We start from the raw sequence: 24409 nt of genomic DNA, 5'->3' as shown, positions 1-24409 counted from the left end.
CTGGATGTTCCTCCATTTTGGACTGGTTTGGCCAGCAGTGGTGTAGGGTCTTGTGTGTTCAATCCATGTATGGTCTTGACCGCACCAAAGAAACCATTCATGGCGTGCTTGTTGGCCATTCGTTCGGTCTCCAGTACTTTCTCCACGTACTACCTGTTTTTGCATCTCTGCCTTTAGTCACCTGTAAACCTGGCTTTCTCTTTTGTGTGCAATCATTGTATTACACTCAGATGCACTTTCGACTTGATAATTCCTGGATCTCTTGACTATTCTCATCACACCAGTCTTGGTGTTTCCTGGTCAACCGAGTTTTTGCAGGCATTGATGATGACGGTCTTAAGGGCAGACCAGAGATGGTTGGGATCCCGTACCTCAGTGTCATGAAGAGTTGCTAGGTTTGTGGACAGGGTTGGTTTCATGAGGCTATCTATTCTGGATCTATTCTGGATCTTAAAATGCCTCAATGCTGAACTTTTTGCAGCACTGCTTCTCTTGTCTCTGTTGCCGGGTTGGGGGGGGGGGGGGGGGGGGGGCGGTGCTCTATTTATGTTGATCCTGGCTCAGAACGGGTGATCATTCGTCCAACAGTCATCAGCTCCAGTCATGGCTCATGAAATTTTAACGTCTTTCTGTTCCCTTGTTCTGATGATGATGTAGTCAAGGAGGTGCCAGTGTTTGGAGTGCAGGTACTGCCACGTTGTCTTTTATTTGTCCCTTTGCCAGGACAATGTGTTGCTGATGAGAAAGTTGTATTCACAGCATTTGGTCAGGAGAATAGTGCCCTTGGAGTTTCGCTTACCAACTCTCTTCTTCCAGATTACGTTGCCCCAAAGGTCTGCACTTTTGCCCATACTGGCACTGAAGTCACTGAGGATGATTAGTTTGTCTGCTGCAGTGACCTGTGAGACATGCGTCAAGGCTGGAGTAGAATTTCTCCTTGTTCTTAGCTGCTGCAATGAGTGTTGGTGCACGTGCACTCAATACTGTGACATATTGACTCTGACCAAGGGTGAGTCATGATGCATTGAATTGGTCCATCAGTTTGTTTTTGATGGCAAAGCCGACTCCATGAATGTGGCGCTCTTCTTTGGCCTTGCCTTTCCAAAAAAAAATGTAGCTACCACTTTGCTCTCTGAACTGTCCTTCCCCTGCCTGCCGGGTTTCACTCAGGACTACAATGTCAATCTCATAGCACCTGATACCAGTAGCAGTACAGCAGCTTCTGCTATAACACATGTTTCTTCATTGCAAATTGGCTTTAATGTAGTCAAAGCATTTAGACTGTTATTTGTAGAATCCAAACTTTCCTTCCTTCTATTGCCTTTAATGCAGTTCTGGCCCTATTAGTTTAAATGGTGTGTTTTCTTTAAATGCACAGTTTTCTTATAACACAAGATCACACAAGAACTGATCTATCATGTTACATCAGAGCTAACAGTAACTGCAGCTAATGCCCCTATCAGAAACTATACCTAATGTTTGCCAAAATTGTTATTCACTTTGTATTTCCAGTCTCCCCTCACCAGTGTGTTTATGCCATGACTTTCCTTTTTCACCATGTGGTCTTTTTGGAAAATTTCCATCATCATGGAAGGTATAATTCTTTCCGTTATCCACTCAGACAGCTCAGTCTCTTAAGAAATCTCAGTCTTTGCTATTGGACCATTGACGTGTTAATCATTTTGGTCTTTTGCCTTTTTCCGTAAGCTATCTGCTAACGATGGTGAATTGTGAAGTCTGACTACACCATGTTACCACTTTCCCCCAATAATGTTTCACACCCTTGCTGATCCAGAATCGCTGTGCCTTAAACATGTTGAAAAGTTGCCAACTGTTTTTTGAGAAAGAGAATTGCAGACTCCTCTTTGAGAAGGTCTCTGTTTTAAACAGTGACCCCATTCTAGATTCTCCCATAAGAGGAAACATTCTCTCCACAGCCTCCTATCAAACCCCTCAGAATCTTATAATGTTCAAACAAGGTACATCTTGCTCTTTCAAATTCCAGTGGATACAAATGCAGCTTATTCCTCATAAAAGAATTCACTGAATTCAGATATTAGTCCAGTATATTTTCTCTGAACTGTTTCTGACATATTTATATCTTTCCTTTAATTAAGGGCACCTTTTCTTTAATTAATGTTCACATCACTCCAAATGACCTGTACAAATGAACCTCCCTACTTTTGCATTAAATTCTCCATGCATAACATTCGATTTGTTTTCATACTTACCTGCTACTACACTAACCTTTTGTGATTCATACACTGGGAGACCCAGATGCCCCTATATCTCAGAGCTCTGCAACCTCTCACCATTTAAATAATGTGCTTTTTAAAAAAATTCTTCCTGTGAAGTGAATAATTTCACATTTTCACACATTAATCTCCATTTACCTTCTCAATTAAACTATTGACATCCCTTCATAGCTTCCTTACATCCTCTGCAAAACTTGCTTACATGCTTATTGTAGGAGAAAGTGAGGACTGCAGATGCTGGAAATCAGAGCTGAAAATGTGTTGCTGGAAAAGTGCAGCAGGTCAGGCAGCATTCAAGGAGCAGGAGAATCGACATTTCGCGCATGAACCCGAAATACATGCTTACTGTCCATGGATTAGGCTCTTTTCATCCAGGTTATAAATAAACTTATAATAAGTTGGAGCCTCAAACATTATTGCTGTGATACACCAATTATTACACCTTGACAAACTGAAAATGACCTATTCGTGACTACTCTGTGTTTTCTGTTACGTCGTCAAGCTTCTATCCGTACCAATACATTAGTCACTAATCCATGAGCTTTAATTTCTTGTAATAATGTTTGATAATAACGCATTATCAAATGCATTCTGGAAATCCAAGTGCAGTTCACTGACTGGTTCCCATTTATCCACATCAAATGTTACTATCTTAAAGGATACCAATAAATTGGTTAAACATGTTTACCTTTTCATTTGATTCAAGTTTTTGATTTACTTATTGTCACATGTTTTTGTTAACAAAATACAGCGGGAAACATTGTATAGGTTGGCACTCTCCTGCGCTATCTTAAAACTGAAAAACAAACTAAAATGTAGAATCTAAAGGGAGAACAGTAAAGAAATAGTGAAAAGTGTTCAACTTTAGATTAGATTAGACTTACAGTGTGGAAACAGGCCCTTTGGCCCAACAAGCTCACACCGACCCGCCGAAGCGCAACCCACCCATACCCCTACATTTACCCCTTACCTAACACTACGGGCAATTTAGCTTGACCAATTCACCTGACCCGCACATCTTTGTGACTGTGGGAGGAAACCGGAGCACCCGGAGGAAACCCACGCAGACACGGGGAGAACGTGTAAACTCCACACAGTCAGTCGCCTGAGTCGGGAATTGAACCCGGGTCTACAGGCGCTGTGAGGCAGCAGTGCTAACCACTGTGCCACCGTGCTGCCCACTACAGTCCTCCTTGCTAAATACTCTGCCATGGGCCATGGGGTCATGGGCTTGGCACCCAGGCATGGGTCCCTTCATTGTGCTGCTGCAGCTGGAACAAAAGTCACCATTCTTCAGCATCATCTCACCTCCACTAATGCCCCCGCACAATGAGTCCTCACTGGATCTCACCAATGGAGGTGCCACTGTTGCTTTTGGGTATTGCACCGGTCCAAATGCAACTCCGTCACCATCATGAATCCACTTTGGGCCCCACTGCCAATGCCACAGGTCTCGTACCAGGCCAAAATCCATCTCCACTGCCTCCCTGAATCAGTGCTGGATGTCACCAGGAACCCAAACTTACCTCCACTGCATCATCCATGAGTCGGCACTAAGGACTGCCTTGATGATGCAGAAGGCACCGGTAACTCAAACTCTCTCCAACACTGCCAGTACGAGTCCTCACTGTGCCCACTCACCGTCTGCCAGGAGTCTGCGCTGTGTCCAATTGCCCACTGCCATGAGTCCATACTGGGTCCACTCATCCACCACCACCACAAGTCTGCACTGTGCCCACTTGCCAACCGCCACAAGTCTATACTGTGTCCCCTTGCCACCTGCTAAGAGTCTAGACTGGATCCACTCGTCCACCACCATGAGTCTAAGCTAGTCCCAATTGTTCACTGCCAAGAGCCAGCACTGAGCTTATTGCTGCTGCCTATGCTGTCATCTTGACTCAGCTCTTCAACAAGAGGTCAGTAAAATAAAAGAGGAAAACAACAAGAAAAGAGAGACAAGATGTACAACACAGTGGTTGAGTGGTTAGCACTGCTGCCTCACAGCACTAGGGACCTGGGTTTAATTCCAGCCTTGGGCGACTGTCTGTGTGGAGTGTACACCTTCTCCGGGTGCTCCAGTTTTGTTCCACAATCCAAAGATGTGCAGGTTACATTAATTGGCCAAGCTTAATTGCCCATAGTATTCAGGGACGTGTCGGCTAGGTGCATTAGTCAGAGGTAAATGTACTGTAATGGGGAATGGGTCTGAGTGGGATACTATTTGGAGCGTCGTGTGGACTTGCTGGGTCAAATGGCCTGTTTCCACACTGTAGCGATTCCATGAAAAGGAATGTAGACAGAGCAGAAAAGACCTGGGCTCAGAAGGTTAGAGGAAAAAGTGAGGACTGCAGATGCTGGAGATCAGAGCTGAAAATGTGTTGCTGGAAAAGCGCAGCAGGTCAGGCAGCATCCAAAGAGCCGGAGAATCCTGAATGATTCCTGAAGAAAGGCTTATGCCCGGAACGTCGATTCTCCTGCTCTTTGGATGCTGCCTGACCTGCTGTGCTTTTCCAGCAACACATTTTCAGAAGGTTAGAATTTAGAATAGCCTTTATTGTCACGTGCACTCGAATGATTGCAGTGAAAAATTTGTAATGTTGTCTCTTGGTGCCATTTTAGGTACAGGGTACCTCGGTACAGATACTTTAAGTGTTTCATAGAACTGAAGTCGTAAAATAAAGATAAAGAAAAATAAACATTAGCATAGGAATACAGAGTTTAAAAGTCCAGAATATGAAAAAAAAGTGTTGATAAAGTATTCAAGTTATACTTCATTATTGTGTCTTTTTCTAAATTAAGTCCATGCCTGCCAGGTTTCTGAACACGAGTACACACTACTTCCACATTCTGGCCTGCGTTTTCTGGGACTTGGCCTGCGACTTGGTCCACACTTGCTCTGATGCCACTTTGGGACTCAGCCCATGACTCGGCCTGTCCTTGTTCTGCTGCCACTCCAGGCTGCAGCCACGACTCACCCCGCTCCTCACTCCAAGAGTCAGCCTACGCTCGCTCTGTTGCTGCTCTGAGCTCCGGCTGCAACTTGCTCTGCTCTGGGACTCGATTATACATGCTCTAGTTCCACTCCAGGCTCCAGCTGTGACTTGCTCTGGTCCCCACTCAGGGACTCAACCATGCCAGCCATACTGTCGTTCTGGGCTCGGCCACTGGACACACTTCAAGACTCAGCCTGTAAGCTCTGCTCCCTATACTGTGCTCCGGCTACAATTCACTCTGCACCCTGCTCTGACTCAGCCGTAACTCACTCTGCTCCCTGCTCTGACTCAGTCGTAACTCACTCTGCACCCCGCTCTGACTCAGCTATAACTCACTCTGCACCGCGCTCTGACTCAGCCTGCAAGCTCTGCTCCCTGCTCTGATTCAGCCGTAACTCACTCTGCACCCTGCTCCAGGACTCAGCTGTAATTCACTCTGCACTCCGCTCTGACTCAGCCGTAACTCACTCTGCACCCTGCTCTGACTCAGCCGTAACTCACTCTGCACTCCGCTCAGACTCAGCCGTAACTCAGTCTGCACCCTGCTCTGACTGAGCCTGCAAGATCTGCTCCCTGCACTGTGCTCTGGCTGCAATTTCTGAATGGAATTGAATTGAATTGAATTTATTGTCATGTGTACTAAGGCACAGTGAAAAGCTTTGTCTTGCGAGTAATACAGGCAGATCACAGAGTTAAGTAGCAGAAATAGAGTTAAGTAGGAAATAGGAAACTTAGATCTGCACGCAGGAGCTCGCAAAGAGTCGACCATATCTGGCACCATCTTGCTGTGAATATTATAACAATTCATTCTGCACCCCACTCTGTGACTCAGCCGTAACCCACTCTGCACCCTGCTCTAGGACTCAGCCTGTGAGCTCAGCTCCCCGCACTGTGCTCTGGATGCAACTTGCTCTGCACTCTGCTTTGTGACTCAGCCATGGCTCTCTCTGCACCAGGACTCAGTCTGTGAGCTCTGCTGCTTTTCCGTGACTCAGCCCACATGATCCACTCCTGCCCAGGCGTTAGCTATGACCCGTGTCCCTTCCTCTCACCTCCGTTCTCCCAGTAGGGTGGGGTAGTTTAATCAGTTGGCAGGGGGAGGGGAGACTGCTGCAAAGGGGAATACAAGAAAGTAAAAGAACTGGCCTGCAGAGGAGCTCTGACTGGAGCATCTTACTCTGCCGCCATCTTACCAGATGAAAACCATATTGTCCCTACATGATTACTTTAAACATTTCTAAGTGACCTGCTGTAAGGTCTTTACTAACAGCTTTAAATATCTGTGAGAGGTATTAAGCTGACTGGCCTGTATTTGTGTGTTTCTGTCTGCCTTCCTTTTAGAAAAAAGGGTTTACATTCACTATCCTCAATTCTAATGAAACCTTCCCCAAATCTAAAATGTTTGGGAAATTAAAACTAATGTATCAAATTTCCCATTTGCACTTCTTTTCAGACCTTAAAGGACCACTACTGGTGCTTATAATTTTTCTGAATTCCTCCCTCCCTTCAATATCCTATTAACAGCTATTTCTGGAACTTTGCTTGGATCTTCTACAGCGAAAGTCAATGCAAAAATGTCTGTTCAATTCATCTGCCATTTCCTTCTATTCTAGTACCACTCCTCCAAACATAATTCCTACTGGATCAATGTTCACTTTGTTCGCTCTTTGTTTTAGTTATTTACAGTGTCATAATTCCACACCAGACCATAAACTTAAAGTTACGATAATGTTAGGGACATTATTATTGAAGTAGACCAAAGGTGAGATCTAAGGAATCCTTCAAGATAATAAAGTTACAAGACTCTATTGTTTTGAACAAACAACCATACTTCACTGCACAAATTGGAACAGTAATACAATACACATGCAACTTATTTCCAATGCCAAGAATTAGCATGTGTTAAATATGGATAATTGAACACTGCAGAACACACCAAAGAAGAACCATAGAATCCCTACAGTGTGAAAACAGGCCATTAGTTCCCAACAAGTCCACAATGATTCTCTGAAGATTATCCCACACAGATATATTCCCCTAACCTATAATGCTACATTTCCCATGACTAATGCACCTAACTTATACATTCCTGAACATGCTAGGCAATTTAGCATGGCCAATCCACCTAACCTGTACATCTTTGGACTGTGGGAGGAAATCAGAGCACCTGGAGAAGACCCATGCAGACACTGGGAGAATGTGCAAACTCCACACAAGGTTGGAATTGAACCTGGGTCCCTGGTGCAGTAAGGTAACAGTGCAAACCACTGAGCCAGCATGCACCCTACATCAAATAGTAAGTGTAATCACAAAAGTCTTCTTTCTCTGCCAAATGTTAATGTCATATTGAGTCATCAAATCTTATTAAACCTCACAAGGGTTCACTTTTGCTGATCTGGCCTTGTGCCTCTCTAATGCCTGGTCCTATTCTTGTCAGATTTCCTCCTGTCCTGGGTTCACACTGCTCTGCACTCCAGAACTGCACTCTTGTACTCATTCACAAGCGTAAAAACTCCAGCTCTTCACTGACAGATAGCTTCAATGATGCACTCCTATCCTTGGGATTTTTACCCGAGCTTCAATCGTGCTCAAATACCACAAGCAAAAAATATCTGTGAGCTTTTCAACCCCCAATCTCTCAGCTGCAACTGAAGCACTTACTGCTTCAAACACCTAACAAGCCTCAGTGTGATCTAGAGAGCTTCTCCCTGTCTTGGCTTCCCAGGACTTCTTCTCTTGGTTGACTACTAATTCTTAGAACTTCTTTCTGTCTTCATTTTGACACAAGCGAGCCATTCAATTAGTCTTGATTCCTCACCGAGTACCCTACACAGAAGCTGTGTAGTTCAGCAATCTTTCTAGCATTACAGTTATTCCTGAAAAAGGAATCCACACCTTCTTTTCATACCTTTTGACCCTCAGTCCCTATTTGTCTCCTTTGAACTCCTGCACAGTGATACTTGCACTGAGTGACCCTGTTAAAAATCTTGCCATGAGCCCCACTCTTATCACAGGGCAGCATTGAATGTGGTCACACAACAATTTTTGGAACTGCTTGTTCTGTAGGTGTTACATTCCCACAGAAATGGATTTCATCGCACTGAAAAGCTTCTAGTATCTGTTTCAATGTTTCTTGCTAGCTTTCTGTAATATTCTAGTTTTCCTGTCATTAATATTTGTTGTTTCATATCCTGTCCAATCTTCTGACATGCACCAGTCACCTTTGCACAATTAGAGTCATACATCATGGAAAAAGACACTTCGATCCAAGTAGTCCGTGCCAACTATAATCCCAAACTAAACTCGTCCCACTTGTCTGTGCTTGGCGTCTATCTCTCCAACGATTTCTCCAAATGTCTTTTCAGGAGAAAGTGAGGACTGCAGATCAGAATCAAAGAGTGTAGCACTGGAAAAACACAGCCAGTCAGGCAACATCTGAGATTCAGGAGAGTCAACATTTCAAGCATAAGCTCCTCATCAGGAATGGGAGGACAAGGCTGAGAGATAAATGGGTGGGTTTAGATTAGACGAGATTACTCACAGCGTGGAAACAGGCCCTTTGGCCCAACAAGTCCACACCGACCCTCTGAAGAGCAACCCACCCAGACCCATTCCCCTACATTTATCCTTCACCTAACAACTTAGCATGGCCAGTTCATTTAACCTGCCTGTGTCTGTGGGAAGAAATCGGAGCACCCTGAGGAAACCCACGTAGGCATGGGAAGAATGTGCAAACTGCACGCAGACAGTTGCCTGAGGTGGGAATTGAACTCGGGTCCCTGGCACTGTGAGGCAGCAGTGCTAACCACTGAGCCGCCATGCTGCTGGAGAGAAGGTAGCTAGTAATGCAATAGGTACATGAAGGGGTGGGGAGTGATGGTGATAGGTCAGAGGCGAAGGTGGAGTGGGAAGAAAGATGGACAGATGGTATTATCTCTGGACTGTTAATCTAGAGATTCAGATCATACTCTGGGCACCCAGGTTCAAATCCTGCCATGGCAGATGGTGGAATTTAAATTCAACAAAAAATCTGGAATCAAGAGTCTAACGATGACCATGAACTATTGTCGGTTGTTGGGAAAAAAACATCTGGTTCACTGATGCCCTTCAGGAAAGGAAACTGGTCTGGCTTGCATGTGACTCTAGACTCACAGTAATGTGGTTGACACTTAATTGCTTCCTAATTAATTAGGGATGGACAATAAATGCTGGCCTAGCCAGTTACATCTCATCCTATGAATGAATTTTTAAAAAGGTAGGACTGTTCAAGAGGGCAGTGCTGAGTTGGAGGTTTGGATCTGGGATAAGGAGGGGGAAAGGGAGATGAGGAAAATGGTGAAATAGACATTGACTCCGTGTGGTTGGAGGGTCCCAAAGTGGAAGTTGCGGTGATCTTCCTCCAGGTGTCAGGTGGCTAGAATTTGGCCGGTGGCTTGCATGTCCTTGGTGGAGTGGGAGGGGGAGTTGAAGTGGACAACCACAGGGAGGTGGGGTTGTTTAGTGTGTGTCCTAGAGATGCTCTCTGAAACATTCCGCAAGTTGGTGTCCTGTCTCCACAATGTAAAGGAGACCACACGGACACAGTAGATGAGGTGTTTGGATGTTCAGGAAAATCTCTGACAGATGTGGAAGGATCCTTTGGGGTCTTGGATGGAGGTGAGGGGGGGAGGAATGGGTGCAGGTTTTACACCTCTTGCAGTGGCAAGGGAAGGTGCAGAAAGGGAGGGTGGGTTAGTAGGGGGGTGTGGACCTAACAAGAGAGTCGCAGAAGGGATGGTCTCTGCGGAATGCTGAAAGAAGTGGGGAGGGAAATATATCTGTGGTGGTGGGCTATAACTGTAGCTAGTAAAAAATGAGGTCTGCAGATGCTGGAGATCACAGCTGCAAATGTGTTGCTGGTCAAAGCACAGCAGGTTAGGCAGCATCTCAGGAATAGAGAGTTCGACGTTTCGAGCATAAGCCCTTCATCAGGAATAAGAGAGAGAGCCAAGCAGGCTGAGATAAAAGGTAGGGAGGAGGGACTAGGGGGAGGGGCGATGGAGGTGGGATAGGTGGAAGGAGGTCAAGGTGAGGGTGATAGGCCGGAGTGGGGTGGGGGCGGAGAGGTCAGGAAGAGGATTGCAGGTTAGGAGGGCGGTGCTGAGTTGAGGGAACCGACTGAGACAAGGTGGGGGGAGGGGAAATGAGGAAGCTGGAGAAATCTGAATTCATACCTTGTGGTTGGAGGGTTCCCAGGCGGAAGATGAGGCGCTCCTCCTCCAGCCGTCGTGTAGTTGTGTTCTGCCGGTGGAGGAGTCCAAGGACCTGCATGTCCTCGGTGGAGTGGGAGGGGGAGTTAAAGTGTTGAGCCACGGGGTGATTGGGTTGGTTGGTTCGGGCGGCCCAGAGGTGTTCTCTGAAGCGTTCCGCAAGTAAGCGGCCTGTCTCACCAATATAGAGGAGGCCACATCGGGTGCAGCGGATGCAATAGATGATGTGTGTGGAGGTACAGGTGAACTTGTGGCGGATATGGAAGGATCCCTTGGGGCCTCCAAGGCCCCAAGGGATCCTTCCATATCCGCCACAAGTTCACCTGTACCTCCACACACATCATCTATTGCATCCGCTGCACCCGATGTGGCCTCCTCTATATTGGTGAGACAGGCCGCTTACTTGCGGAACGCTTCAGAGAACACCTCTGGGCCGCCCGAACCAACCAACCCAATCACCCCGTGGCTCAACACTTTAACTCCCCCTCCCACTCCACCGAGGACATGCAGGTCCTTGGACTCCTCCACCGGCAGAACACAACTACACGACGGCTGGAGGAGGAGCGCCTCATCTTCCGCCTGGGAACCCTCCAACCACAAGGTATGAATTCAGATTTCTCCAGCTTCCTCATTTCCCCTCCCCCCACCTTGTCTCAGTCGGTTCCCTCAACTCAGCACCGCCCTCCTAACCTGCAATCCTCTTCCTGACCTCTCCGCCCCCACCCCACTCCGGCCTATCACCCTCACCTTGACCGCCTTCCACCTATCCCACCTCCATCGCCCCTCCCCCTAGTCCCTCCTCCCTACCTTTTATCTCAGCCTGCTTGGCTCTCTCTCTTATTCCTGATGAAGGGCTTATGCTCGAAACGTCGAACTCTCTATTCCTGAGATGCTGCCTAACCTGCTGTGCTTTGACCAGCAACACATTTGCAGCTATAACTGTAGCTATACGAACATTGTAACTATACCCACAACACCACTTCCTCAGGAAGTTCATTCTACATGTGAAGTACTCTCTTTGGAAAATCACTGCCCCTCATGTCTTTCTTAAATCTTTCTCCTCTCATCTTAAAATATGTCTCCTACTCTTAAAAATCCACCACCCTAATGGAAGGATCCCTGTCATTCACCTTATTTATACCTCTCATGATTTTATAAACCTCTAGAAGGTCACGCATCAATCTCCTACACTCCAGTGAAGAAGGTTCCAGCCTCTCCTTATAACTCAAACCCTCCATTTCCAGCACCGTTAGGTCCACACCCCCCACCAATCCACCCTCCACTCCTGACACCTGCCCTTGCACCGCAAGAGGTATAAAACCTGCGCCCATACCTACCCCTCACTTCCATTCTCATTTAACATCCTGGTAAATCTCTGCTGACCCTTTCCAGCATGATAATATCCTTTCTATAACAGGGCAACCTAACTTGACAAAGTAGTCCAGAAGTAGTTCTGTATAATCTCAACATAGCATCTCAACTCCTATACTCAAAGGTCTGTGCAAATAAGGCAAGTGTGCTGAATGCCTTCTTAATCACCCTAAATGATGTAAACTTCAAAGAATTATGTATGTGAACCTCTAATCTCTCTGTTCTACAACGGTACTCAAGGCCCTACTTTTTATATAAGTCTTGCCTGTGTTTGCTTTCCAAAATGCAATACCTTGCCATTATCCACATTAAACTCTATCTGTCACTTTTCAGCCCATGTACTGAATTGAACAAGATCTCTTTGTTATCTTAGATAAACATCTTCACTGTCCACTTTAGCACCAATTTTGGTGTCATCCGCAAACTTATTAAACATGTCTTCTTTATTCTCATCTAAATCACTTATACAAACAAATGTGGACCCAGTACTGATGTAGGTTTGCTTGCTGAACTGGAAGGTTCAGCGAGCAAACCTACATCCAGAACCTCAACCTGAGCTACAAATCTTCTCAAAACTCTCTGTCAGTACTGATGCTTTTGGAACACTACAGGTCACAGTCTCCGCCATCACTCTCTGTCTGCTGCCTTTAAGCCAATTTTGTATCCAATTGGCAAGACCACACGGAATCCCTTGTGAAGTTACTTTACTGATTAGTCTACCATGTGGAACCTTGTCAAAACCTTCACTAAAGTCCAAGTAAACAATGTCAACCACTCTGCTTTCATCAATCATCTTGGTTAATTCCTCAACAAACTCAATCACGTTTGTGAGACATGAGTATCCGACCCAGACCAATTCCCCTATTACTTTACATTTACCCCTGCCGAATACACCTAACCTACAGATCCCTGAACACTATTTAGCATGGCCAATTCACCTCACCTGTACATTTTTGGATTGTGGGAGGAAACCAGAGTACCAAGAGGAAACCACGCAGGCACAGGGTGAATGTGCAAACCCTACACATCACCTGAGGGTGGAATTGAACATGGGTTCCTGGCGCTTGAGGCAGCAGTACTAACTATTGAGCCACAGAGCAGGCATTGTCAGTTAGGAGAGCTGAAAGCTGGAGTTTTGAAGCAAGCATAGAACAACAAAATTTGTTATCAAACACAATAATTTAATAGAGTGCTGGAATATTAGTTAACCTAATATTCTGGACACAGAAATCAGGTTAGATAAATCAGGAACTGAATTTTGATGTTTTGTAGACAGTTCAAATTACAGAAGAGAAAATATAAAGGTGGATTAATTTCCGGCATGTGCTCTAGTGTTTCCCATGACATTGTGGGAATTTAGGGAGGAATTTACTGAGCCCTTTGCAGAAATATTTGTATCATCTGTAATAATGGGTGAGGTGCCAGATGACTGAAGAATGGTTAGTTTTGTACCTTTGTTTAAGAAGGAATGTAAGGAGAAGCCTTGGAACTACAGATTCTGTGAGTCTGACTTTGGTGGTGAGTAGGTTGTTGGAAATGATTCTAAAATATAGGATTTTTATGCATTTGGAGAGACAAGGAATGATTAGGTACAGTCATCATGGTTTTGTGCAAAGGAAATTGTGTCTCACAATCTTGATTGAGTTTGTTGAGGGACTAACCAAGAAGATTATTGAGGGTAGAGCAATAGATGTTCTTTACTTGGACGTTTGTAAAGCCTTTGACAAGGTTCCACATGGTAGACTAATTAGGAAAGTTAGATCACAAAGGATTTGAGGTGCTCTTGCCAATTGGTAATAAAATTGTTTTAATGGCAGGAGACAGGGACTGATGGTGGAGAGTTGTTTTCAGAAAGGAGGCCTGTTACCAGCAGTATTCCACAGGGATCAGTGGGTCTACTTTTGGTTGTCATCTGCATCAATGATTTAGATGAGAATTTAGAAGAAATGGTTAGTAAGTTTGTAGATGACACCAAAATTGTTGGTTTAGTGGACAGTGAAATGGTTATCTAAGATTGCAAAGAGATCTTGATCAATTCGGTCAATGGGCTAAGGATTAGCAGATAGAGTTTAATCTGGATAAGTGTGAGGTATTACATTTTGGTAAAACAAACAAGGGCAGGATTTATACAGTTAAAAGTAGTGTCTTGTGGAGTATTGGACGGAAGTGGATACTACAGATGCTGGAAATCAGAGTCAAGATTAGAGTGGTACTGGTCAACACAGCAGGTCAGGCAGCATCCGAGAAGCAGGAGAAATCAACATTTTGGGCAAAAGCCATCAGGAATGGGCTGATGAAGGGCTTTTGCCTGAAATGTCGATTTTTCCTGCTCGTCAGATGCTGCTTGACCCGCTGTGCTTCCCCAGCACCACTCTAACCTTATGGAATGTTGTAGAACAGAGAAACTTAGGGGTTCAGGGACATAAGTTTTTGAAGTTTGAGTCACATGTACCAGTCCTTAGTTTCTCCTAGTCACATGTAGACTTACCTTCATTGCTTAAACCTTTGTGTATTGGAGTCGGGATGCCATGTTGCGGTTGTACAGGATGTTGGTGAGCCTCTTCTGGAATACTGTGTCCAGTTCTTGTCATCCTGTTATAAAAAGGATATTATTAATCTGGAGAGGGTTCAGAAAGGACTTATTCATAGAAATCATAGAATCCCTAATGCGTGGAAACAGGCCATTAGGCCCAACAAGTCCACACCAACACTCTGATTGTCTGGGCGGAGTTTGAATATTCTCCCCGTGTCTGTGTGGGTTTCCTCCGGGTGCTCCGGTTTCCTCCCACAGTCTAAAGATGTGCAGGTCAGGTGAATTGGCCATGCAAAATTGCCCGTAGTGTTAGATAAGGGGTAAATGTAGGGGTATGGGTGGGTTGCGCTTCGGTGAGTCGGTGTGGACTTGTTGGGCCGAAGGGCCTGTTTCCACACTGTAAGTAATCTAATCTGTAAGTAATATAATCTAATCCAAAGAGTAACCCACCCAGAACCATTCCCCTACCTAATATTCTACCTTTACCCCTGACTAATGCACTTAACTACACATCCCTGAAACACTATGGGCAATTCACCTAACCTGTACATCTTTAGATTGTGGGAGGAAACTGGAGCACCTGGAGGAAACCCACACAGACACGGGGAGAATATTCAAATTCCGCCCAGACAGTCACCTGAGGCCGGAATCAATCTCAGGTTCATATTGTTGGGAATGGATGGTTTGAGTTCTAAGGAGAGGCAGGATAGGCTGGGACTTTTTCCAATGGAGTGTAGTAGTTTGAGGGGTGACTTTATAGAGGTTTATAAAATCATGGGGGGGGTATAGATAAAGTGAATGGCACATTTCCTTTCCCCAGGGTGGGGGATTTCAAGACCTCATTTTTAAGTTGAGAAGGAGAAATGTTTAAAAAGGACAAGAGGGACAATTTGTTTTACACAGTTCATGTGTGGAATGAACTTGCAGAAGAATTGGTGGATGTGGCACTGTTATAACATTTAAAAGACATTTGGATAAGTTCATGAATAAGAAAAGATATGGGCCAAGCGCAGGCAGTTGGAATTACATTAGTTTGAGATTATGGTCAGCATAAACTGGGTGGACTGAAGGGTCTGTTTCCATGCTGTATGACACTATGACTGCATCTGGGCATGGCAATAATTCTCATGATTAAACAGTCTGCTGAAATCTATTGCTCTGGGCAAGATTTGAGTTGGTGAATCCCTGTTTAACACTATCCCCATATACATCAGGGCAGGAGCAAAGCAATTTGGAGAAAGAAATGAAAAATAAGAATCAACTTCAATAAGTGATGAATTTTCTAAGAAAACTTGAAAGAACTGGGCCTCTGGAGGAGAGCTCATATTTCTGAGAATCAGTAGTGAATCAAAGACAAAACTATTCCCCCCAACGAGGAGAACAAAAACTGAGCACATTAATGCATGTCCTGTATGGTGACATTTTTAAAAGATATTTAAAAGACGTTTTAAATGTTTACTGAAGAAGGAAATCAGAAGGGGGAAAAGAGATTGCCTTCGCTGAGAAGATTAGGGTGAATCCAAAGAGGTACTTGAAGTATATTAAAAGGTAAAAAAAACTATAGAGAGATAGATTGGGGTCCCTCAAGGGCCAAAGTGGACATGGATGTGTGGAACCGCAGGAGAGGGGTGAGGTTCTCAATGCATATTTCTCCTTTATGTTTACCATGGAGAAAGACATGAATACTTGGGAACTTGGGAAAATTAGTTGTGATATCTTGGAGAGACTCCATATCACAGTAGAGGAGGTGTTGGATGTAATGGAATTTATGAAAAATCTCCTGATCCTGACCAGATATATCTAAGAACACTGCAAGAGGATAGAGAGAAAATTGCCGAGGCCCTGGCTGATATTGTTGCATTATCGTTAGCCATTGGTGAGGTCCCGGAAGATTGGAGGGTTACAAATGTTGTGTTATTATTCAAGAAGGGCTGCAAAGAAATGCCTGGGAACTATAGACCAGTAAGCTTAATATCTATGGTGAGTAAGTTACTTGAGAAGATCCTGATCTATGCCTCACAAATTTGTTAAAGTTCTTTGATGACAGACATTTCTGTGGCCAGCAGCGAGAAATCAGAATGATCTGTTGCTTTCCTGGTGCCGGATCAAGAATGTCTCAGAGAGGGTGCAGAATGTTCTCACTGGGGGGAGGGTCCAGCAAGAGGTCATTGTCCACATTGGAACCAACGGCATAGGAAGGGAAAAGGTTGAGATTCTGAAGGGAAATTACAGAGAGTTAGGCAGGAATTTAAAAAGAAGGGCCTTGACAGTAGTAATATCTTGATTACTCCCAGCTACGAGCTAGTCAGGGCAGGAAAAGGAGGATAGAGCAGATGAATGCATGGCTGAGGAGCTGGTGTATGGGAGAAGCATTCACAGTTTTGGACCATTGGAATCTCTTTTGAGGTAGAAGTGAGCTGTACAAGAAGGATGGTGTGCACCTAAATTGGAAGGGGACCAATACACTGGCAGGGAGATTTGCTAGAGCTGCTTGGGAGGATTTAAACTAGTAAGGTGAGGGTGGCAGTCGGACCCAGGGAGATAGTGAGGAAAGAGATCAATCTGAGATTGGTACAGATGAGTACAGAAGTGAGTCATTCAGGGCAGGCAGGGATGAGGTAGGACTAATAAATTAAACTGCATTTATTTCAATGCAAGGGGCCTAGCAGGGAAGGCAGATTAACTCAGAGCATGGTTAGGAACATGGGACTGGGATATCATAGCAATTACAGAAACATGGCTCAGGGATGAGTAGGACTGACAACTTAATGTTCCAGGATACAAATGCTACAGGAAGGATAGAAAAGGAGGCAAGATAGGAGGGGGAGTGGCATTTTTGATAAGGGATAGCATTACAGCTGTGCTGAGGGAGGATATTCCTGGAAATACATCCAGGGAAGTTATTTAGGTGGAACTGAGAAATATGAAAGTGATGATCACCTTATTGGGAAATTGAGAAACAAACTTGTAAGGAGATCTCTGCTATCTGTAAGAAAAATAGGGTAGTTATGGCAGGGGATTTCCAAACATAGACTGGGACTGCCATAGTGTTAAGGGTTTAGATGGAGAGGAATTCGTTAAGTGTGTACAAGACAATTTTCTGATTCAGTATGTGGATATACCCACTAGAGAAGGTGCAAAACTTGACCTACTCTTGGGAAATAAGGCAGGGCAGGTGACTGAGGGCCAGCAACCATAATTCTACTAGATTTAAAATAGTGATGGAAAAGGATAGACCAGATCTAAAAGTTGAAGTTATAAATTGGAGAAAGGACAATTTTGACGGTATTCGGCAAGAACTTTCGAAAGCTGATTGGGGGCAGATGTTTGCAGGTAAAGGGACAGCTGGAAAATGGGAAGCCTTCAGAAATGAGATAACGAGAATCCAGAAAAAGTATATTCCTGTCAGGGTTAAAGGAAAGGCTGGTAGGAATGGTGAATGCTGGATGACTAAAGAAATTGAGGGTTTGGTTGAGAAGAAGGAAGTCAGGTATAGACAGGATAGATCGAGTGAATCCTTAGAAGAATATAAAGGAAGTAGGAGTATACTTAAGAGAGAAATCAGAAGGGCAAAAAGGGGACATGAAATAGCTTTGGCAAATAGAGTTAAGGAGAATCCAAAGGGTTTTTACAAATATATTAAGGACAAAAGAATAACTAGGGAGAGAATAGGGCCCCTCAAAGATCAGCAAGGTGGCCTTTCTGTGGAGCCGCAGAAAATGGGAGAGATACTAAAGGAGTATTTTACATCAGTATTTACTGTGGAAAAGGATATGGGAGATATAGACTATACGGAAATAGATGGTGACACCTTGCAAAACGTCCACATTACAGAGGAGGAAGTGCTGGATGTCTTGAAATGCATAAAGGTGAATAAATCCCCAGGACCTGATCAGGTGTACCCAAGAACTCCGTGGGAAGCTAGAGAAGTGATTTCTGGGCCTCTGGCTGAGATATTTGTATCATCGATAGTCACAGGGGAGGTGCCGGATGACTGGAGGTTGGCTAACATGGTGCCACTGTTTAAGAAGGGTGGTAAGGACAAGCCAGGGAACTTTAGACCAGTGAGCCTGATGTCAGTGATGGGCAAGTTGTTTGAGGGACAGGATATACATGTATTTGGGAAGGCAAGGACTGATTAGGGATAGTCAACATGGCTTTGTGCATGGGAAATCACTTGATTGGGTTTTTTGAAGAAGTAACAAAGAGGATTGATGAGGGCAGAGCGATAGATGTGATCTATATGGACTTCAGTAAGACGTTCGACAAGGTTCTCCATGGGAGACTGGTTAGCAAGGTTAGATCTCATGGCATAAATGGAGAACTCACCATATGGATAGAGAATTGGCTCAAAAGTAGAAGATGGGGGTGGTGTTCTGGGTGGTTTTTCAGACTGGAGGCCTGTGACCAGTGGAGTGCTACAAGAATTGGTGCTGGGTCCTCCACCTTTTGTCATTTACATAAATGATTTGGATGCGAGCACAAAAGGTACAATTAGTAAATTTGCAAATGACAGATAAATGCGAGGTGTAGCATTTTGGGAAAGCAAATCTTAGCAGGACATTTACACTTAATGGTAAGTGTAAGAGAGTATTTTGCTGCACAAAGAGACCTTGGAGTGCAGGTTCATAGGTCCTTGAAAGTGGAGTCGCAGGTGGATAAGATAGCGAAGAAGGCATTTGGTATGCTTTCCTTTATTGGTCAGAATAATGACTACAGGAGTTGGTTCATCATGTTGCGGCTGTACAGGACATTGGTTAGGCCACTATTGGAATATTGTGTGCATTTCTGGTCTCCTTCCTATTGGAATGTTGTTGTGAAACTTGAAATGGTTTAAAAAAGAATTACAGTGATGTTGCCAGTGTTGAAGGATTTGAGCTATGGGGAGAGGCCGAACAGGCTGGGGCTGTTTTTCCTGGAGCATGGAGGATAAGGGTGACCTTATAGAGGTTTACAAAATTATGAGGGGCATGGATAGAATAGGATAAATAGATAAAGTCTTTTTCCTGGGGTGGGGGAGTCCTAGACGGCATAGGTTTCGGGTAAGAGGGGAAAGATATAAAAGGGACCCAAGGGTCAACATTTTCACGCAGTGGGTGGTACATGTATGGAATGAGCTGCTGGAGGAAGCAGTGGAGACTGGTACAACTGCAACATTTAAAAGGGATTTGGATGGGTATATGAAAAGGTAGGGTTTGGAGGGATATGGGCCAGATGGGAATAGATTGGGTTGGGATATCTGGTCGGAATGGACAAGTTGGACCAAAGGGTCTGTTTCCATGCTGTGCATCTCTATGACTCTATAAAGTTTAAAATCACACAACACCAGGTTATAGTTCAACAGGTTTAATTGGAAGCCCACTAGCTTTCGGAGCGATGCTCCTTCATCAGGTGATTGTGGAGGGCTCCATCGTAACACAGAATTTATTGCAAAAATTTGCAGTGTGATGCAAGTGAAATTATACATTGAAAAATTGATTGTCTGTTAAGCCTTTCATCTGTTAGAATACAGTGATAGTTTCACTTCTTTCATGTGTAAATCACAAAACCCTTTTTTTTAAAGTTGCATTCTCGGGTTAGCTGTTAACAATGGTGATAGCTAGACAATATGTTGAAGGTGTTAGCCCCCTGTGTTCTCTGTCTATGACCTGATGTTTAGATTGATTCTAATCTAAAAAGTGAGATAACAGAGTGTTACATAAATTCATGCAGGTTTTGAGCTCAGAGTTCTACATGAATGTATGCAGTTTTTGAGCAAAGTGCAATGTAACTCTGCAAGTCCAAATTCACCCCACAAAATATATGTGTGCATGTGGGTCTTTGTCTGTCTGTGTGTGTGTCTGTCTGGGGTGGGGGTTGTGAGTGTGAGAAAGTGTGTGTGTGTGTAATGAGTGCAGAGTGTCTTAAGTCTGTGAGGGGGTGCATGTGTGAGTGTGGGAGAGTGTATGTCTGTAAGGGTGTGTGTGGGTGTCTGTGTGCACGTCTGTGTGTACCTGTGTCCGTGTGTATGTGAGAGTGTGTGTGTGTGTAGGAATATCTGTGTGTGTGTAGTGCAATGGTGATCACCTGTAATGTGACATGAACCCAAGGTCCCAGTTGAGGCCCTCCCTATGGGTACCGAACTTAGCTATCAGCTTCTGCTCAGCCACTTTCCTCTGCTGCCTGTCCCGAAGTCCACCTTGGAGGATGGTAACCCGAAGGTCCGAGGCTGAATCAACAGACAGGGGGGTCCCCTCCCAGTTGGGGAACACTTCAGTGGTCCACTCCAGACAGACAGACAGACACACACACACACACACACACACACACACACAGAGACAAAGACCCACATATATTTTGTGTGATGAATTTGTACTTACAGATGATTAGAGGGCATCAGTTTAAGGTTAGAGGAGAAAGAATAAAAGGGAACCTGAGGGTTACACAGAGGGTGGTACGCATATGGAATAAGCTGCCAGCGGAAGTGGTAAATACCATTTACAAGGCATTTGGACAAATATGTGGATAGGAAAGAATTAGAAGGATATGGGGCAATTGCAGGAAAATAGGGTTAGTGTGGATAGACACTTTGATTGGCGTGGACCAGTTTGGGCCAAAGGGCCTATCTCCATGCTGTGGAACTCTATGACTCTATCACTATTTTTCAGAATTGTACTGTAATCTCCTGTGTGTATTTCTTTATACATTATGCATAAAAAAACTTAGATAGTGCACTAGTTGACAATATAGCTGAGAATGTGTTGCTGGAAAAGCACAGCAGGTCAGGAGCATCCAAGGAACAGGAAATTCGACGTTTCGGGCATAAGCCCTTCATCAGGAACAGTTCATCCACTTTACCAATGAACAGTTCATCTGCTTTACCAACACCTTCCACCCCGACCTCAAAAATTTTCAGCTCTGATCTCCAGCATCTGCAGACCTCACTTTCTCCTAGTTGACAATATAATTAACTTTGTCAATTAGTGCACTAAGTTACAAACTATTGTAGATACAGTGCATATTGAGAGCATGAATTTCAGCTCTGAAGTTTGTCCCTTGATTGCACCATCATCCTTATCTTAGCAGATGAAACTACCTGTGTTGCAGCCTTGAGCCAGTTAATTTTACATGATAAGCTATTCATTCATCTGTTCTATTTATTTTCCAACTCCACACAGACTATTGCGCAGGGTTGAATCAAAGTCAGGTCACTGGGGCTGTGAGACAACAGTGCTGAATGTGAAGAGGGCCAATGAAGCCTTAATAATTAACAGAACTGAAACAGCTCAGCCTCAAGTTCTAATATTCTCTAAAATCTTAACAAAACATCAAACTCAAAGTTCACTCTTCTTTTTGTGAACACTACATTAAAAACACAGCAGCAAAGATATTTTAATACAATATTCTCATCTGGCTAAAGCATGGCCACTGACCCAATTATTCCTTTTTAAATAGGCAATTTAGAATTTCAAACAGATTAGGGGCTTAAGGCACTCAATCAATTTGTGTTAAGGTTACAAGTTTGAGTATTTTAAAAAGAACATAATGTTGTACTATTTCAATGTAAAAACAAAATCTGCCCCATTACAAAGCCCACAAAACACATTGAATTGAGATTCTGATTCAAATAAGGTAAAACAGTTACTTAAAAGGATTTTATGAACCAAGATTTTAACAAACCAAAATACTTAAATATCAAACATTCACAACATGGCACAATTTACAATGAAACTTCCTTTTCTGACTCAAGTATTAGTCAAGCAATAATTTCAGCATTTCGTGTTTTTTTTTGCATCCTCTCAATGAAATTACACTTATAAAAAGAGAAAGCTGTCACCGCAGACCACATGTTGCTGCAGTCCAAACCATTCCCTTCCCCCAGCACAACAACACACTAGGTTGAGTCCACAGCCCAGAAACTGAGACTCCCACAACAAAAACCCAGACAAAGCTTCCCCAGCAGTCAATGCACTTCACCATCGGGATCTGAGCAGACTGCCTCTACTTTCTCCCCCTTTTCCCAGTGACGCCATGTTGTCTTAAAAGTATTTCTAAGAGGAGGTGTGGGGGATAAAGGCAATAACTTTAAGAAGTACCAAATTCTAACTTATTTTTATTCTGGACCCTCAAATCTCATCATTATCTGGGACTCTAACCCAGATGGGACTCTAACTCTGATTCACCCCGGGGCTCTAACCCTGATTCATCCCTTGTCAAAACCATGTTCAAAACCCACAAAGCAAGTGTGCGAGTTACCTTAAAGATTCTCTCACTACTGAGTCCTAGAAGATGAGGGGTCATCTGAGTGCTAAGTTTAGAGAGAGAGAGAAAGAGATCAAGGTGAAGCTTACCTTGTGGGCCCGTCTGTCTCACGCAACCAACACTCAGACGATTGTTTATTCACTTGAAGCAACTGCAACACACCTGCTTTTGTGAACAAGCAACTAAATTTATTAAGGACAGTACAGCACAAGCTTTCTGGAGGAACCTTTAACATACACCTCACAGAGCTTACAGAATCATGGCAAAAGCTCTGGCAGAGCAGAGTGGCGCAGCGGAAGCGTGCTGGGCCCATAACCCAGAGGTCGATGGATCGAAACCATCTTGGGCGGCACGGTGGCACAGTAGTTAGCATTGCTGCCTCACAGCGCCTGAGACCCAGGTTCAATTCCGACTCAGGCGACTGACTGTGTGGAGTTTGCACGTTCTCCCCGTGTCTGCGTGGGTTTCCTCCGGGTGCTCCGGTTTCCTCCCACAGTCCAAAGATGTGCGGGACAGGTGAATTGGCCATGCTAAATTGCCCATAGTGTTAGGGAAGGGGGTAAATGTAGGGGTATGGGTGGGTTGCGCTTCGGCGGGTCGGTGTGGACTTGTTGGGCCGAAGGGCCTGTTTCCACAGTGTAAATAATCTAATCTAATCTAATCTGAACAAAGGAAACACAGTCTTTCCTTTATACAAAACTCTCAACACCACAGTCAGTACTGCCCACAAGTCAGCCATCCCCTTATATTCACATGCCATTCAAGATACAATGCAGTGACCACCTCACCTACAGAAACAATGTAATGCAAATCATCCCTTAATGGTCAAATCTGTTGCAAATTGTTTTTTGTAACTATAGGGGAGTAGTCAAATTCCAACCGTAGTACTCTTATTGATTTCCTTGCCTGAATGGCAAGGAAATGGCCGTGGCGACCTCCCACATTCCACCTAAAAGGCAAAGACACACCACCTTTCCCTCAGAGCATTCAATTTCTTGCAAGTCAGCAGAACAAGTTAACTTTTTAATATTCAACACCATCATCCTTATCTTAGCAGATGAAACTATCTGTTTTGCAGCCTTGAGCCAGTTAATTTTACATGATGATAAGCTATTCATTCATCTGTTCTATTTATTTTCTAACTTCACATAGACAATTGCCCAGGGGTGGGATCGATGTCAGGTCACTGGGGCTGTGAGGCAACAGTGCTAATCACTGAACCACCGTACTGTCCTCTTGAAATTACTTTACCCAGGAAATTACCTTATTTTCTAAGATTTCAATGTAAGAAAGGAGAGAAATTGTGAAGATGAAAATATAGAGCAAATAGACTACCGTCTAAGGTAATTTCCTGGGTAAGGTAAGAGGGTAATTTCAACATCCAGACTAAAAGGTCACTGCTAGATGAGAACTCATAATGTTGGTGATAATATATCAGCGTGGATAGAGGATTGTTAACTAACAAGAACCAGAATTAAGGTAAGTGGGTCATTTTTACCTTGGTAGACTGTTAGAAATGGAGCTAAGGCCTCAATTATTTCTGATCCATTAAAATGACAAATGTGTGTACTTTCCACATGTACTGATGATATGAAGATGGCTAGGAAAGCAAGTTTTGTGGAGGGTATAAATGACTGATTTTTTTTCAGTTCTTTTCTTCCAGGGATAAGTAGGGAAGTGGGAGGTCAGTATATGGTGGGTCCAGGTATCAAGAGGGGAATGCAATGAATTCTCATCACCAATCACTAATGGTGAGTATCATAGTAG

The sequence above is a fragment of the Hemiscyllium ocellatum genome, chromosome 19, assembly GCF_020745735.1.
Source record: "Hemiscyllium ocellatum isolate sHemOce1 chromosome 19, sHemOce1.pat.X.cur, whole genome shotgun sequence".
Lineage (NCBI taxonomy): Eukaryota > Metazoa > Chordata > Chondrichthyes > Orectolobiformes > Hemiscylliidae > Hemiscyllium > Hemiscyllium ocellatum.
This window is presented reverse-complemented; position numbering follows the sequence as displayed.